Consider the following 17926-nt stretch of genomic DNA (forward strand, 5'->3'; position numbering starts at 1 on the left):
AGTGGATGAGAGGAAAGAAGACAGGGGAAGAGATAAGAGAAAAGTAAAAAGAAAGGAAAGAAGAGAAAGAAAAGAGGAACTGAAAGTGGGTAGAAAGAAGTGTTCAGTTCTATCAATAATTTTATCTGTATTAGTCATGACTCTGAGTTGAATAACAAAGACCCAATTCAAACTAGCTCAAATAAAAGGTTAATTTACTGTCTTCTGTAACTCTCAAACAGCCAAGGATATAGTTCAGGGGACTGGAGAAAGAGCTGTAGCCAACAGGATCTGAGAAGAGAAAAGCAGGGATTCAACTCTTTCTGGACTCTTTCTCAGCCTCCTATTCACCCTCTTGTTGGGGTGCCTTGGCTGAATTTAATCAGGTAGACATTAGCCGTCTTCCTATTGAGAGAGTGCCTCAACCCCAATGTCCATACTCTGATGGTCCTTTTTAGGGTATAAGCCTACTCCTATTCTAATCCCTGTCCAAAGGAAGAGGGAACTGTGAAACTGTGAGACTTGGGACACCAGCCCATGAATTTTGATCAGAATAGCTACATTATTTGTTGTAAAAGATACAGCTGTAAGCATACAGCTGTAAATGATGACACTGCATTTTGCATTACAGCTGCTACTTTATTTTTGAATTATGCAAAGAGATCATAGACATTAAATATGAGACAAACATTTAATAAAAGAATAGTAAGATTTTTGGAATCAGCTTTGACAAAAACATTGCTTGTTTCCTAACAACCTTGGCCATGCCTGAATGATTCATAATTTCTGTCCCACCCATCTCATGGTATGACATGAGGATCAAATAAGATGAAGTAATGAATGCATACCATAAACTCTATGAAACTACAGTGGCCATTATGATATTTTTGCTGGTTTTAATATTAAATAAATATTAAGAAGCAGAACAAGAATGGTCAAAGAAAGCATCTATTGCCTTGTGATTTCTATCAGACTTCCTTCTGATCTTTGATAAAATTATTACTCATTTAATTTTTTTAAATAACCATGGTTTCCCCAGTGCCAATATACATTTTTCACAGTCTCTTGCCCAGTACTTAAGATCATGCACGCAGATGCCATTATTCTTTTTCTCCCAGCATTTTTCAACACTTTGAAACTGTGTCTGAAGTTAAATAATTGATGCTGTGAGATGATTTATCTAATAAGGCAGGAAACAAGAAGATAAGTGAGATTCTTCTAAAAGGAAGAAACAAAATAATTGGCCCACCCACTCCAAATGCAGCACAAGGGTAAAAATCAAGCCTGAACCCCTACTACCTTGTCTGGTATACAGTTTTACTTTCAGAAAACAATTCACTCAAATATTCATAGGTTGCTAAGAAAAGCATGATTTGTGCCAAAGCAGGAAACACAGGGAAGAGAGGTACACAATGAAATCTGGGGATGGATACAGAAAGGAATGGATACAGAGAGGACATGTTGGTCACAGTTTTAGATGAGCTGCAGTGGAAGGACAAGATGACAGCAATGACCTTGAGCAGGGAGTTCTGACTAGGGGGCATCTGGATGGACTTGAGGAAGAGGCAAAAGTTAAACTAGACGTTGAAAGATAAGGAGAACTTTGACAGGTAAGGAATGGAAGAAAGGGGGTATGCCTGACAAATGAAACTGAATAAAAGAAGGCAGGGAGGTAGGATCAAGTACCAGGTGCAACGGCAAAGCGACAAGTAGCTAGAGTATCAGGAACATGAAATGATGGTTAGAAAAACTGAAAAGGAATCAAAGGAAGATTATCAGTGTCAGCATGATAGCCATCTACCCAATAGTCAGTATACTTAGCAATAAGAGGTAAGTAATAAAAGTGGAATTAATTCACTTGAATACTTACAATTTTTATAACTTTTCTAATTAGTATTATATGGGCCTCTGAAAATAAGGATGTCTAGATGCTCCATTTATATGCTCATATAATTTCAATAAGTAACACAAAGAATATCCATTATTTTAATTGTTTATTTTTAAATATTTCCCTTAAAATTTGCTTATACTGATTTGCATTCTTTAAAAGGGAAATAGCACATTTATACATTGCCTTTGTCAAGGCCATGCTGAAAACCACCCCTTGTCATAAAAAGATATTTCTACTAATGGCATATAATCAAGTATGCACTTCATTAGTCATTAAAACTTACTGCAAATATTCAACAGCTATGTGGCAATTGCCAAGAAAACAATGAAACTGATTTCAAAATGTAATGCCTGTGATTTGTCTCATAAAACACAGAAAAAAAATCCCTGCAAAAAAGATGTGCAATGAATATTTTATTCCCATTTGATTCACAAATGCTTAAAATATAGTTTTTAATATCTGGCACTCATGATAATAGCTAAGTTTTAAATGAAGTTACTGTCTTAATAATCTGATGAGTTATATTTTTTCCAAACAATAAATAGCTAATATGTAGGTTGATTCATATAAAATGGATACCATCTTATCATTTTTCACCTACAAAACTGGTATTTTTTAAAATTTAATCTAAAAGGTTAAAATCATAGAATCTTAAGAGTTTGAAAAATGGTCTGAGAGATCTAGTGGATTCTTTGGCTTGGTTCATAAAAATCCCCTCTGATATAAAACAGTGATCATTTGACCACTGCTATTGGAATGTTTGAAATAAGAAACATAAAATAATACAGGGATGGTAGCAAGAAGAGACACTCCATGCGGAATAAGCCCAATACTCAAATGGATCTTCCTCCTTCTTCACTCATCTTAGAATTTTTTTTAAAATGAAAAGAAAAAAGAAAAACAAATCTGAAGCAAAACCTCACAACAGAAAAGGTGCCTGAACAATAGTTAGAGTATCTTAAATAACCAGATAAAGGCTATGAGGGCTTACTCTCTAGACTAAAAATATAATGCATTTATTTCTCTAATTTCCAACAAAAGAAACTAAAATTACCATTCCTAGATAACACTCTCATCTAAGTAGCTTGTGAGAATCAAGTGAATTATTCAAATCGAGAAAAGGAAACCACTAAGAAAATAGATATTTTAATGCTCTTCAGCTTTCAACCTAACCAGGAAAAGAGAAACCAGATAAAAGATAACCTTGAGCTAACAAGGTTATAAGGCATTCTTTCAAAATGAGAGATTTTTCAGAATGCGACAATCCTTAATCTCCTTTTCAGGTAGGAAGAAAGGGCACAGAGGGAAGCCTGCCTTCCTAGATTCACCCAAACTCCAGAATTCGGTACATAAACAAGAATACTGCTGAGTATTTCAGAATCAATCGAAATTTTCTACTGTCTTATCCCACTGAATGAAGTTACCTTACCCTGTCACCTCTTTAATTCATAGCAGTTTTACCAATATGGCACTATTCACCTCTAAACTTTAGTTTTTGAAGAAATCAAAGTATTTTCGGAAAGAAAAAACCTAAGAAATCATGTGATTTGGTCCACTAACCATATGAAGGAGGAAAGTGAATCTTAGGGTAACTGAATTGCTCAAGATCCCATAGCTTGTGAGAGCAAGAAAGGTCTCAAAACACTTGACGCTGAAACCCCTGGCTCACTGCTTTCTGTGATGGCCCGATGTCATGGGGCACCTTTCCCTTTGCTGTAATTTGGTCATTTTTGCCATGAGATTGAGTGCTACGTGTGTCTGTGCACGTATCTGTGTGTAGCTTAGGCAGGCATTAATACAGTTAAGACTCAATTTTATACTGATTAATTAATCATTCCTAAATGGTCAGTAATCCTTAAGTCTAAAGATCTTCCCCATAAATTAAACTCTGTAATGCCACAGGATTACTTGCAACTGGGTAACCAAATCCAAATCACATTATTATCACAGAATTACCAAAGTACAAATTGCTACCACAAGCAAACTGATAATTCTCCAGTATATGAGGTATGCACTAAACCAGAAGGAATAAAAAAAGAGAACTTTATACAAAATAGAGAGGTATTGGGTTAAATAATCAAGAAGATGATTATTGAGTATTTTTCTATTACATTCAGAGCCAACTGATCACTAAACAGGACAACATATAAAATAACGTTTACAGAGTTGTGTTCAAAAATGCAGATCTTGGTAATATTAGAATTTAATACAGCAAAAATATAAATTTCATAAAAAACAAAGATTTACAGCTAAATAAACACCTGCAGGAAAATTTATAAATCCATTGCATATTATATTTAGCTATTCAGATAATAAATTTCAGATAGTTAACTTTCCTCCTTTGAAAAGTGTACAATTTTAAAATGCATTTGTAAATGAGATTTAACAATAAAATGTTATTTGCAAATGAACTTTGAGGACTGCATATTACATTGAAAATCACCTACTATCTTATGGTTTAATATAAAATCCATTGTTACTGTTTTCTGTATATTTTATTTACATAAGACAGAGTTACTAACTTAATCTATAATTAAAAATTAATATATTATAAGGAAAAGCAGTCCCAGTTAATATCAAGATCAAAACTTTTGCACAATTCTTCAAAGATAAAATATATTATGTATATTACACATATACATGTTTATTTTGTTTTATTTTTTCACTTTTTTATTGAAGTATAGTCAATTTATAATGTGTCAGTTTCTGGTGCACAGCTATATTTTTATACTAGAATGGTACATACCTTAAAATAGGTTATTCATCCCAAGTTCAACTGCACATCACCTGCAAATTAAAAAATGGATTTTAGAATAAAGCATAAACCTAGACTTTCTTAAGTCTGTGGTATCAATGGTTTTAGAAAAATCTCAATGGTATGTCATGTTAAAAGAAGTCTTCCTCAGTGAATTACAGAGAATCTGATTTTATCAAGATATTCCTTAAGCTGTGCAAGAAGTTACCCTGATGAGCAAGAAGACTGTTGCAGTGAATCCATAAAAAGGCCAATAGGCTGATGTATATCTAAATATCTGAAATGAGAAAGGGATATCAATACTGAAGTGTGTTCAAAAAAGCAAAACTAAGTATTTGATTTTCATATGCAAGTCAAAACTCTATCTCATTTGAAATTAAGGGATACATTTGTAAGATTATCAAGAACAATTAATACTCATTCCTTATAAACCACATGAACACAATTCCCTTCTCATTTCTTTAAAATCACTGCCAAAACTTTAGATCAGAATACACTTTTTAAAACTTGAAATCTAACGCACAAAATTAAGACAAACTGTGCAACAATTATAAAAATTTTAAATAGTTGCAGGGCTACACAAGTTTTACAAATACTTTCTTTTCTTACCCTCCAAAAATATACACAACATCTTTCTAAATTTAAACCCCAGGTGATGCTGATGACAGTTTGGACTTGACACACATATTTATTTACATTTCTGTGAGTTCTATATTTTGTCTTCTTTCTTTTTTGAGCTCCAGATCCATGCAGCCAGCTGGTTACCCGACATCTCTATTTGGCTACTCTAAAGGGATGTCAAACTCGATGTATCTGAATACAAACACATGACTCCTTATACAAATTCTCTCTCGCCACTGAATGGTCCACTTCCAGGGTTCACAGTGAAGAGCACCACCACAATTTGTAGTTTCACAAGCCAAAGAGACTCTTTCTCATCTCTCATAAGTAGACGATCCACCAGTAATCTAGACCATTTACTTCACGCACATCTTTCCACTTCTGTCACCAGCTCCCCCGACTTACCCTGATCTCTCTCACCTGCAATGGCAGTGAGCACACTCTCCCTGCATTCACTCTGGACTTCACCTGTGCCTTCCCTATCTATTGCTGATACAATCACTCCTACCGCTCAAACCCTCTTAAGATACTTCAGTGTCTTCCCACTTGTCATGAAAATAAAACCAAATGCTTTAACTGGTCTAAAGACCCTTTGTCATCTAGTCTTTGCCCAATATTCCCAGTAACTCACTTCCCACCATCCTCCACTCTGCTCTCTGCACTCCAGATATATTCAAGTGCTTTCAGTTCTGGAAATATGCCATGTTCTTTCCCCCTGCAGGGCGTTTATACATAGTATGTTCTCGTATGTTCTTTCCTTTAACCCATTTCCACTTACTCATTCTGTGGATTCCCATTCAAACTTCATCTTCTAAAAGAAAACTCCTGTCACACCCTAAGTCAGGTCCTCATAATACACTATTCACAGGACAACATTTGCTTCTTTAAAGCAAGTATTACAGACCGTCTGTGATTATGTGATTTATGACCGCAGCCCTCACTTACTCTCAACTAAATGAGGGTGGCATCTATGTTGCATATTCCTGGTGCCCAGCATAGAGCCTGACACCCAATGTAGTAGTCAAGGAGATTAAAATGAATAAATGAATGAAAATGATGGTTTGGGGTCTATCTTTTGTAAATTCCATTCAGACCAAGGCATGTTGGTACAAATGGAACGTGAGCAGGTTGTATTGCTGAGGAAAGTATTTAAAATTATTAGATTATTCCGAAGCGCCAAAACAAAAGGTATGGGGTACAGTAATGACCTTTATAAAATGGTAAATGCTTTTTAAGACTAAACAATACCAAGTTAATTACTCCTCACCATAATTTAGTGAATGGACTATAACAGGTGTGGAATAAATATGTATAGAACAAAAGAAGTTACATTTTATAAACCTTTCCCATTTGCCACATGCTTCCAGATTTATAATCTCCTTTGAACACGAAGTCAAACATTTATTGAGTACCTACTGGTATCATCTATGGTTGAGAGATAAGAAAGTAGGTAAGCAAGGTTCAGTATGTGGCGTGTGGTTGTACTGCTAATAAGCAGCAGAGTGAGACATCCTATCTCCAACTCCTGCGTACTTCCTGCTAAATGACAAAGCCTTGGCAAGGATCCAGATGATGTAAACCTTACAACTTCTGCCACTGAGACCATCTTGTAACTTCATGCCGTTGATGGTGATTCCACACAGCATTTTCACAATACTGTGGGCAATTCACACTACCTCCTACCTACAAGAGCACTCACTTAATATCCCTCAAACTCAACTCCACGAACCTCAACTTTGGAGCCTCTCCCCACTGACCGCAGAAGGCTCTTCTCTGCATCTCCTGACACAACATTTTTCTGCACTAAATTTTAGACCTGCTCACTGACACACCTGCTTTAACTAAACCACATGTGCCTTGAAACAGGATGGTGCTCAGTGTTTGTATTCCAGCACTTGGAGCAACACCTCTGCCACGGGGGTCACTGAAAACCTGCATGTTGAGCGGTTGTATGCAACAGTTAAAAAAAAAAAATGAACTGGTCCAAGAAGATGCACCGTACTAGATGCTCCTGGGACTTCTCAAATGTCAAAATTTAAAGTCTAGGGAGAGCATTTTATTGAAATCAAGTTCTCCAGCCAGTGTAGCAACATTAATACATCATGCACTTACTTTATCATGTAGGATAACAACACTCCCCACAATGTTACGTTAAAGGACTACGAAATTTGTATTGGGAAAATCTATTATTTTAAGCATGTATAAAAAGGCTCAAAAACTCATAAAAACAATGACAAGAATTAATTTTTTAAAGTTAGAAAAATAAAACAATACAGAATAGATTTAATTTCTTCAAATCTGGACAGATTTCTTTTAAATATTTACTGCAGCATGCTGAAACACAGGCTGAGACATCTCCTTCCTAGATGTTTATTTGGGGTTCTGTGTTTGTGACTGCACCAAAGTTAGCTTTTACATTAATAAACTGCTTAACCTAAATAGCTTTCATGTTATCCTGTTACACACATCTCTTCACACCTGGATAAACGTACAAATTGATAATGTTAGCATCATTAAATTTCATGCAGTTCTCAATAATCATCCGTTCCAACTCTATTCAAAACGCATGTAGAAGAGGAAAAAATAGATCATGTTTGTTTCAGAAATGTACAGACTTATGGACCTTCTTGGCCACTGTGTTTTTTGTTTGTTCTGAGCGAGCTCTAAGATAGAAGATCTTACCAATGTCATAGATAAGCCTAGATAAGTAAGAACTCAATTTTTCCAAATATCCATGGCCTTTGCCCAAGCAAAAATAAAATCAGAGCAATACTGTTCAAAGCAAGTGAACAGATTTGGTCAAGGCTTCAAGCAACAAGAAAGACAAGTAACTGTTCTCCAAATTAGCATAAACTTGAATCTTCTGACTGAAGTAATACTGAAAATGCAATCACATGCTTCTCTGGGAGAGAGACAGGTGCTACTCAGTGACCAAGAGAATAGAAGAGAAAAAAAAGATAAGAGCAGTATGCTTTTTGTGAAGGTCACCTGATAAAATGGTAACACTTCTTCTGGAGTAACTGATGAGGACTGAAATACATTTACGACAAAGGCAATCAACACAGCTGCCTCACGCTAAAGGAAATAGTTTTCTTTCTTTCTAACTCTAGGTGTTATACCCAACCTTGTCAGCTACATAAAAGGGCATTTAATGAATTTTCCTATCAGGTATGTTAACATAAACCCCTGTCAAAGATTTCTTGGTCCAGTGTCTGGAACAGAGGCACATGTGTAAGTGGTTTTGTATACAAATGTGGTAAGGAGAGAGAGTCCACAGGCTGATCAAGTTTGTAACTCTTAGCTTGATGCAATGAAGACTTCTTAATATTTATCCGTTACTGGTTTTCTTGCCCAAAAGTAGGCTGTCATTTCAGAATCCAAAAGCTACCTGGCAAATTATCATTTGAAAACAAGGAAGGCCCTATATGATACTTAACGGAGCAATAAATCATATGAATGGTAAGTGAGGAAATACTGCCAACACTAATTATACAAGGTAGATGATGTTCCAGGTAACTGTCTTTTGTTTTACCTTTTGCTGTGCATTCATCTTCTTGTTCGAACAGGGCGTGGATCATTTTGAGAAAGGAGAACTCACTGGGCTCAAACCAAGGTTCTGACTGACTTTTTCATTAAATTTCTTAGCAAAGTCATTTCTCTAACGAGCTTCTTCAGCTGCAAAATTAGAGGGGTGAGCTAGACGACAGTCAAGTCTCTGTAAGAGTTAATCACTGTGATGGCTAGGAGGACTCCATCATACTGCTGCTTTGTTAAATGGTGTATCACAGACAACAATGAAATAAGCTCCCAGAAAACGGTCTGAAGATGCTCAATGGAATTCACTTCCCACACCGTCCATTCCCGTCCTCAATCACTGCGGACAATCTTTAAGCAATATTATTCAAAGTCAAGCACTACACATTGAATTGCACGGGCCCCGTTCAGAAAAGCTGTCTACATGATACTACCTATAGCCATGAGGGAGAATGTAGAATATATCAGAAGATTGAAAAAAAAAAAAAAAAAAGAGGCAAAAGCTTTTTAATCCACCACTTAAAATGTTACGTGGAGGCCACAAGGTGAAGGTATAAAGTATGTTTCTGCTAGAGAATGCCATCTACTGACAATGAAATACTCAATATTCTTATGATTTTATTGAGTGAAGAGTCTACAGTGGATTTCAGTCCTGGATCAGTTTAAGAATCTGGCATGTAAAAACAAAAGCACATCGATTGTTAGCCTCCCTTTGGGGTGTCTGTGGGCATATGTTTAATAACTGTCATAGCTCAAAACAGTTCAGTCTGACCCCCATTTAGTTTAAAAATATGATAGTGACTAGAGTTATCAGCCATTCTTCAATGGTTTGAATGCTCCTAACTACATTAACCAATTCCTTAGTGTGCAAACAGATTTATAGCTAAAGGGCTCAAACCACCTCAGAAAGGCGAATGGGGTATTGCATAAAAGTAGAGTCTATCTAGCAAGGTCAAAAAGCCCCTGCATCTCTCCCTCAATTCAATTTTTATTATGACTTTCCACCCACAAAGTTGTTTCATTTAAAATTGTTAATTCCCTGGCAGGGTGTTTTCAGACATGGAGGGTGATGGCAGCTATGGAAAGGGCTTGATCTCAGTTACAAGAGAAAACACAAACGAAAACAAAAGTATTTCACAGGTCATGTTTTCTACCTACCAAATCGTAAAGATCAAAAGTTCTACCCTGTGTTGACAGAGCATGGTGTAACAGAGATTTACATACATTTTTAGTGGGTGGATCCATCGGTACAATTTCTGTGAAGGGTTATTTACCAATATCTATAAAAAGTAAAAAGGCTTTTTTAAAAAAATCAGAAATGCCTCCTCTAGAAACATGAAGTCTAGGAATACAGTCATCGGAGCAGCTGCTACTGGTTGTAGTATCTACGTCATAGGGTTGTGGTGGAGATTAAATGAAATGATGCATGTACAGAACAGAACTCACAGTGTACTAGTATTAATGGTAAGCTCTGATCAAACTGAGTAGTTGCTCATGTAATGATTATTAGATGATGATCATGATACCATTTAGTCATTTTTTTGAAATACAACAAAATTTCAGACAAGTAGAGGAAAGTCTCATATTCATTAATGTAAAAAAGCACAAGTGTATACAATACCTATCTGTATATAGAACATGATATTTAAATGCTCTCTGGTAAGCCTTGCCAATTGGGGAAATGACAGGAAAAAGCAACATATGTGTACAAATATATGTGAATTTCATAGCAATGTTTTATATTGGATTAATAAAGGTCTAAAAGACTAGGGAAAAACACCAAAAAAAAACTTGTCATCTGGATCAAAATTACCATAATTTTATTAGGACATAATTACTTGAATGAGTTAAAGAGTAGGTAAAATATTTTCTGGATTTTTCATTTCTTTCTGTAGTTAAATTACATTCTAACCATTATCAACCATTCATTTTAGCTGAATGACAGAGAAAAATGCGAAGTAAAAGCATATTCATTTGACATTAACCCAAAATAACCAATTTGCTTCTCACGGGCCTTAGTTATTGCTGAGGTGCATTTGTTAAATTATAGCAGCAATTTTTCCTCAGGAATCTTCTAATTTTGTTCCAATCACTGGAGTCATGTTTATGTATTTCCTTGCATAGATATGCGGCTTCCTCGGAGAACTCTTGAGAATAGAAACTCTTTATCAGATGATTGAATATCAAACAGTGAGATGACTAGCCAGTTAGGTTAAAAATATGAAAAGACATTTACATTTTAACATAAAGGAGATCATGTGAATGACAAAATATGGGGATGTAAGAAGACTGAATTAGGAAAACTTCTTCCCTTTTCTCTCAGTTTTTCCACACCTAAGCAGCAAAGCTGGGTTTAGAGCTTTGCTGTCCAACATGGTAGCTGCTAGCCAGACAGCACTACTGAGTTCTCGTAATGAAGCTCATAAGAAAAGAGGTAGTGCATGAAATGAGTGCAAAATATCTTATTCGTAATTGTTGTGACACTGGTACATGCTGATATAATATTTTGAACACAATATATTTAATAGAACTTCACCAGTTTCACTCTCCTTTTTACTGTGACTTCAAGATAAGCTGTACTTTTATTTTTGGCTCACATTGTATTTCCATTGGACACTGCAGAACGTTCCTTTGTGTGCACTTGGCGTTTTGATCGAACTAAGTCAGTCACTAAAAGGGAAGAACCCATACATCTGCACAGTCTCATCTTCACTAAGATGGAAAAACTGGCTCATTCCCATTATGTGGATCCAGATCTTCCCCCTTAAAACAAGGCTCTACCCAACATGGTGTTGAAGTCAGAAGGCTTGAGTGTCCAGCTGGGTTACCTGGAGAAATTACTTAAATCCTCTGAGTTCTTTTTCTCAATTATAAAATGCCTGTCTTTCTAGCAGTCAGCACTGCTGTGAAAATTGTTTAAGGTACATAGGAGAACTCTTCAAGTCGTGCACACCATGGCACTTGAAAGGGTATTAACATTTACTTTTATCTTAACAAATGGCATATGGAACAACTGATCCTTTGTAATCCATGTAAATTGGAGCAGAAATACCACAACTCTGCTGCCAATCACACTGCTGTGCAGGGGGAGGGGCAGCTGACCTAATTTGTTCAATCATAACTCATAACTTGGATTGTTCTATAAAAATTCTTTTTCAAAGCAAGTAAATGGGGTGTGGATCTCTGCAAAAGCTTAATCTTAATCACAATCATAGTACTAGAATTAAGAGTAAAAAAAAACTTTAGATTAAAAACAGCTTCAAATCCCATGACGATGTATTTCTGATTAACTGACTCTTCCATGTACTCATGCATTCACTCACACATGTGGAGCACACCCGGCAACCAGCAGAGGGAGAAAGATCACGCTTTGGCATTAGGGATACCTGAGTGTTCATTTCAGCCACTCTGTTTCATATGGCTCTGTAAACCCTTAATATTGGTATAAATTATTAAGACAAGCAGGTTTTTAGACAACTGAATGAGGTATTAATTGTAAAAAAAATCAGCACAATTCTAGGCATGTAGTGTTCAGTAAATGTTCATAATGATATTTACTATTAGGAAGTTATTGTTCTTGATATTCAAGATATTCTATGACAGGCTCTGCCCTCAAGGCATTATTTGGATTGTCCTCTATGGGGTATATCTAAGGAAGTCTACTGGAATGGGTATTTTTAAGAATCCCTTCAAGAAGGCTAAGCATTTCTGTGAACAAAAATTTAGTTTTACCATGTTTCATTTAATTAGTCCTTCAACAATGAATTTCAAAAAATCTCTTGAAGAAACAATGGTCTGCTCTACTACTGGGCTCCAAGTTAGCCTAAGAACTCTATTAAATGGATCTCCTCTTAAACCATCTTTTAATAACACACAAAATTCAACATCATCACCTCCTAATGCAACAACCATTTACCATGACCCTTGAGTTCAACAAGGGATGGAGAGAGGATTTTTTTTTTTAAATCAGTAATTTCTTGCCTCCTTCCATAAACCTAGCTCCATAAGCTCTTACCATGGACAGCCAACACTTTGGCCAATTTATTTTTGTCTACAATAAATGAGTGAGCAGCAAGGATTTCCAAAGAAAGGCCCTACGAGCCAATTCCCCAAGACTAGTGTATTAGAGTTCTCAGAATAAAAGTTGCACCAACCTGTAATCATTTTTATAGACAGCAAGATCCACATGGACACAGAAAAGCAACTCTGCTACCTATTATCAAACCAGAGTACCAACCTGCCTTTCACAGACAGCTATAAGTGAATACGGCTTGTCAAAAGTTCTGAACCCTGGAATGATTGCTTTCAAATCAACCACATCCTGTTTAAAAACTATTAATTGGATCATAACAGAAGACACAACCCATTTTCAAAAGGCTTAAAATATACTTACAATGTTATTTTTAAATAGGTTTAAGTTCTGGTCATTCATATACAAGTTGTTATAGTTAAATGCTGCCCTCAAAACCCAGTTCTAACCAAGTAAATGATTTAATAATCAGAGCCTCAGTGTCTTGATCTGTAAAATGGAGGTATTATATCTAAGCTGCAGTCATATTAGAAATCACACTCTTACTACTACTGATGCTTTATTTTCTTTATTGGCTAGGGCAGGGGTCTGCAAAGTTTTTCGTCAAGGTCTATTTTCAGCCTTACAGGCCGTACCTGTCTCAGAACTACCCAACTCTGCTGTTATAACATGAAGTTAGTCATAGCCAATCTAAGCACAGATGAATGTGATTGTGTGCCAATAAAACTGTATTCACAGACACTGAAATTCGAATGTCATGTACTTTTCACATGTCATGAATTACTATTCTTTTGATTTTTTTCATCCATCTAAAAATATAAAAAACATTCTTAGTTTGTGGGAGACAGGAAGAAGTGGAGAACCAGATTTGACTAATTTGGCCACAGATTGCCAATCCTTTGGCCAGAAGTCTCTGATCCAAGTTTATAAAGTGATTATATAATTAATTGGCCTTTTTTTTTTTTTTTGGAAAAAAAATTACTTGTAACAAACCAGAAATGCTTTTCTCTAAATACAAAACCATGTTATTCCCATTTCGTTAACTTTAAATTCTGTTGAACATTTTTGGAAGAAAAAAATATTCCATTTTCACAATTTAAACACCTTCCACTTTACAGATCTTTTCATAGTATTTTCTCTCTAAAGTTCAACTATGGTACTTCTAAGCACTGCAAACAAATTTATTTAGAGTGCTTGTTAAACATGTTGCTTATCTTCCTAAATTAACTGCGGTTTGTGAAACAAACAAACGAATCCAACAATACAAGATACAAAAACAATTTCAATAAATAGGTCTTCATTTACTATTTAATCTCTTTTCTGCCACTGACTTAAAAACATCTGCCAGGAAGAGGTGCAAACACCGTATTTCTCCGGTTACATAATGTTAATTATAATGGAATCACACCACAAATAAAATCTTAATCATCTTGGCCACTCTTCTCCGTGTTCTTATTACTTACTCACAGGCTCCCAATCCATTAAATCTGTGCTGCAGTATTAAAATGGGCGGTAGTGCAGGGAGAGAGATCAATTTGATTTGGTCAAAAGGTCAAGGCATAATAATTTAGTTGAATAAGTAAAGTGAGGCATAGTCTTTTATCCTTCTGTATCATATGCTTTTAATACTGGATTATATGCAAAGTGAACAAAAGACTGAGTATCAGGCCAGCTATGTTGAGACAATTAAGCTGACCGACAACTGCACCAAAGGACGTGCTACTGAGGTTCATGTTAGTTGCTCTCATGATATTAACCTAAAGAGTTTAGACAGATTTACCAGGCATTCCTGGTCTATCAACACTTTATCATCCACTGACTTACTTACCTTGTTGAATCTAACTACAATGAAAAGTAGAAATTTAAGGAATGCAAAGATAAGTGAGAACTAAGTTTGCAAATCCTCAGAATAGGTTTCTGATTCTGTTTTGTTTCCTGAGTTATGACACCACACTGGCCCCTAAACAATTAATACAGTAGCAACATTGCCATGGAAGCCCATATCTACAGATAGTTAAGTACACAGAGAATAATGGGAGGCAGTGGAGAATAAGGATTAAGAATACATGCCACAGAGCTAGACTGAGCGGTTTTGTAAAGTCTGACATTTATCTATCTGTGTGATCTTAAACAATTCACTTATTGTATGCCTGAGCTTCTTTGTCCGTAAAATAATGATCATAGCCAGAATGTTAGAAGGATTAAAATCGTATGTATAAGGTTTTTAAAATATTGTCTGACACAAAGTAAGTAGTATGTAAATGTTTGTTAAATAAAGCAATGGCTAAAAAGTTATTATAGAATAATACCCTATATTGCCCTTTCTTTATAATATTGCATTTTGATAGGTCACTACTCTAATGCTCTTTTCATATCTCAATGAGAAAAAAAAATCTCAAGAACTTAATATTCCCATTCACGATAAACGTTTGCCAATGATAAAGGTGAAATGGAAATCTAAGGGTTGTTTTATCTCAAATATAACCAATGTCTGACATAATTAACAACAGTATTGCAGGGCAATAGGGCACTTATTTCTAATGCACCTAACAATGAAGGAAACTTCAACCAGCAGTAAAGACTTGACTCCACTATAATAATCCTGAAAATGGCCACTTCATTATCTCCTGCTCTGTATGTAAAGTGATTACTCTCAACCCAGTGCTTTCTTCTCTTCTCAATATCCCTATGACCTGTTGTTTCCAAACTCCCAGGTCCTCATCAATAAACTTACCAAGATTTCTTGACTGAGCCCCATTGAGCAGCCTATCGCTTTGCTAACTACCATAGGGAACGTCAGCCCACATCTTCAAGGAGCTCGAAGTAGGAGCTCAAAAAGCAAACATGGGTGCAGGGCTTTAGTGTCTACACCGTGTTTTTACCAGCATAATTTATTGTGTGCCTCCATCCCACCCTAGACCAGCAAGTAAAAACACAAACACACAAACAAAAAACATAACTATTATCTCAGTATCATACATGACCAAACAGAGACTGGGGAATTGAAGTAACTTGCTCAAAGCCTTAAAATTAGAGACAAAGCCTTTAGTGCACAGTCCCAATCTCCATACTCACATTCATGATTTTAAGCTACAGCACCTTGTTTCCTGAAAGGAGAGGCCCCTAGGATTTGAGCACTCTGGTAATTTCCCAGAGAGAGGACTTGAGCCAGTTCAGGACACATGGTCAGAAGTGGGCATGCAGATGGGACAGGAAGGTCACTGCAAATGGGAAAAGGTGTCAGCTCAGAAAGGTAAAGAAAAAGTTCAAGTCAATGGCATTAAATGGAGTGTTTGGACAGGAGGTCTGTGTTGGCAAGAAGAGGAAAAGTCAGTAGCTGGTAGTTTACATTTCCTACTGGCTGTGCAAAGATGGGGGAAGAGGACTGGTGTTTTAAAGCAAACGCATGGAGCATTTCCAAGTTAAATTTCAACTCCAGTCCCTCTCATTCCCATCTATCCCTTTATCTCTTGAGACTCTGCTGTGATGTGTACACTCCCTCAGTCTGATTAACTTGGGATTCCCAAACTGCTACCTGGTATTGATCTTAAGATTTACTGGACACTGATGATGTTAGAAGCATTATACTAAAATCTTGCGTATTATCTCATTTAGTTTTCAAAATAACCACAGCAGGTGTGGTGGGGTCCCGAAGACGACTGCTAAAATTGAAGACCTGCTAGGAAGACTCACAGGACTCAGCATCTGAGTTGCACCTCTGGCTAAGATCACAAGCATTACAATGGGATAGTACGGATACACAGCTGGATAATAAAGAAACAAGACACAGGCCGAGTCTGGGGTCCTCCACATGCAGCTTCCCTGGGGTCCCTCCCTCCCATGAGGGGTTCACACAGTGTGCACACTTTCCCAGCAATGAAAACGCATCAGCACGTGTGCGGTATTTCTATCCAGGGAAGCTGATTAGGGGCTGGGTGTGGGCACTGAGCATTTGTTTTGTTTGTAAGAGGGCTGGCCACATAGGTCACCCTCTGATAGAATTACCAGAAGTCTATGCTACTCGAAGAAAGCGGGTGTTCAGGATACTCCACATTATTTGCCCAGATAGTTAGGCATAGTAAGCAACGCTAATCAATTAAAAAAACTGTGTTAGTACCAGCCATGATCTCAGATGTCAGCCAAGGGCCAATCTCAAAAGCATGCCTCTTAGGATAGTCGTCTCAGAGCTGCTGTATTAAGTCTTTCCTACACAGGAAGCAATGATTATTTTATGTATATGAAGTAACTGAGTTATAGACACTAAGTAACTCATCCAGGAACTTGTAAGTTCTAAGGGTCAGACAATGTCCTAGCTTGAGAGCCCTGGAAACCGACATGAGACAAGGTTACAGACAAGTGGTTTAGTTTTAGGAGAGATCCCGGAAACTGAAGGACCACTTGTAGGGGGGCAGATGGATAGCTTGGTGTGGAAAAAGGATGGATGGAAAACTAATTCAAGGGTGTGTTATTAAATTGGTTACCATCATGGCCCAGCAGGAGTCAGTCCTACCGTGGTACAGTGTGAAATGAACTTCAATGTTTTCCACTCAAAACACAGACCAGGGCAGTTATCTATTTACTGGTTGTTCATCCCCTATTGGTCAGAGTTCTCAGGACCTACTAATTCCTAATATTAAAGAAATCTTCGGGCTTAGAAAGCATGGAACTCTGAGGCAAAACACAGCCCAGTTTTGCAGTGAGGATGGGAGCCAAATTTGCATGCAGAGAATGAAAGAACAGGCATATATGGTAAAAAGACAGTCTGTATTAGAGCTCAGGCTGTTTGACTCCCCATGCTCTACCTCAGTCATCACAGTGGGCTTCTAGCAGATCCCCTTACACTGGATTAGAAGTCCTTAAGTAGCTTTCAGGGAATAAGGAAAGGAATAAACATTGTGGACCCACACAACACTGGTAACTCCAGTTTTTGTTTGGCACAGAAGAAAATGATAGAGTAAAACTCTGTCTTAAGAATTCCATGCACCTCAGCTTCAACATTCTTTACAGAAAGCATATTTTTTTAAGACCAGCAATGGCTGATATAGAAGGTTCTGCAGAAAGCCTGACTCTGGCTCAGACAGGTTTCTGTTCAATATTCTGGGAGATGTGAAGGTTT

The 17926-nt window shown here is 36.7% G+C and overlaps 1 protein-coding gene across 4 annotated transcripts in view; it reads right to left on the reverse strand.

Annotated features, from left to right (window-relative positions):
• Nucleotides 1-17926, reverse strand: part of LOC105093180 (contactin-4) — an 813469-nt gene that overhangs the window by 679230 nt on the left and 116313 nt on the right. For all 4 annotated transcript variants that reach the window (XM_031470760.2, XM_031470759.2, XM_064496304.1 and 1 more), the window contains exon 2: nt 4617-4657. The gene's annotated coding sequence lies outside the window, so the exon portion shown is untranslated. The remainder of the gene's footprint in view (nt 1-4616; nt 4658-17926) is intronic.

Source organism: Camelus dromedarius, chromosome 17, assembly GCF_036321535.1.
Source record: "Camelus dromedarius isolate mCamDro1 chromosome 17, mCamDro1.pat, whole genome shotgun sequence".
NCBI classification, from domain to species: domain Eukaryota; kingdom Metazoa; phylum Chordata; class Mammalia; order Artiodactyla; family Camelidae; genus Camelus; species Camelus dromedarius.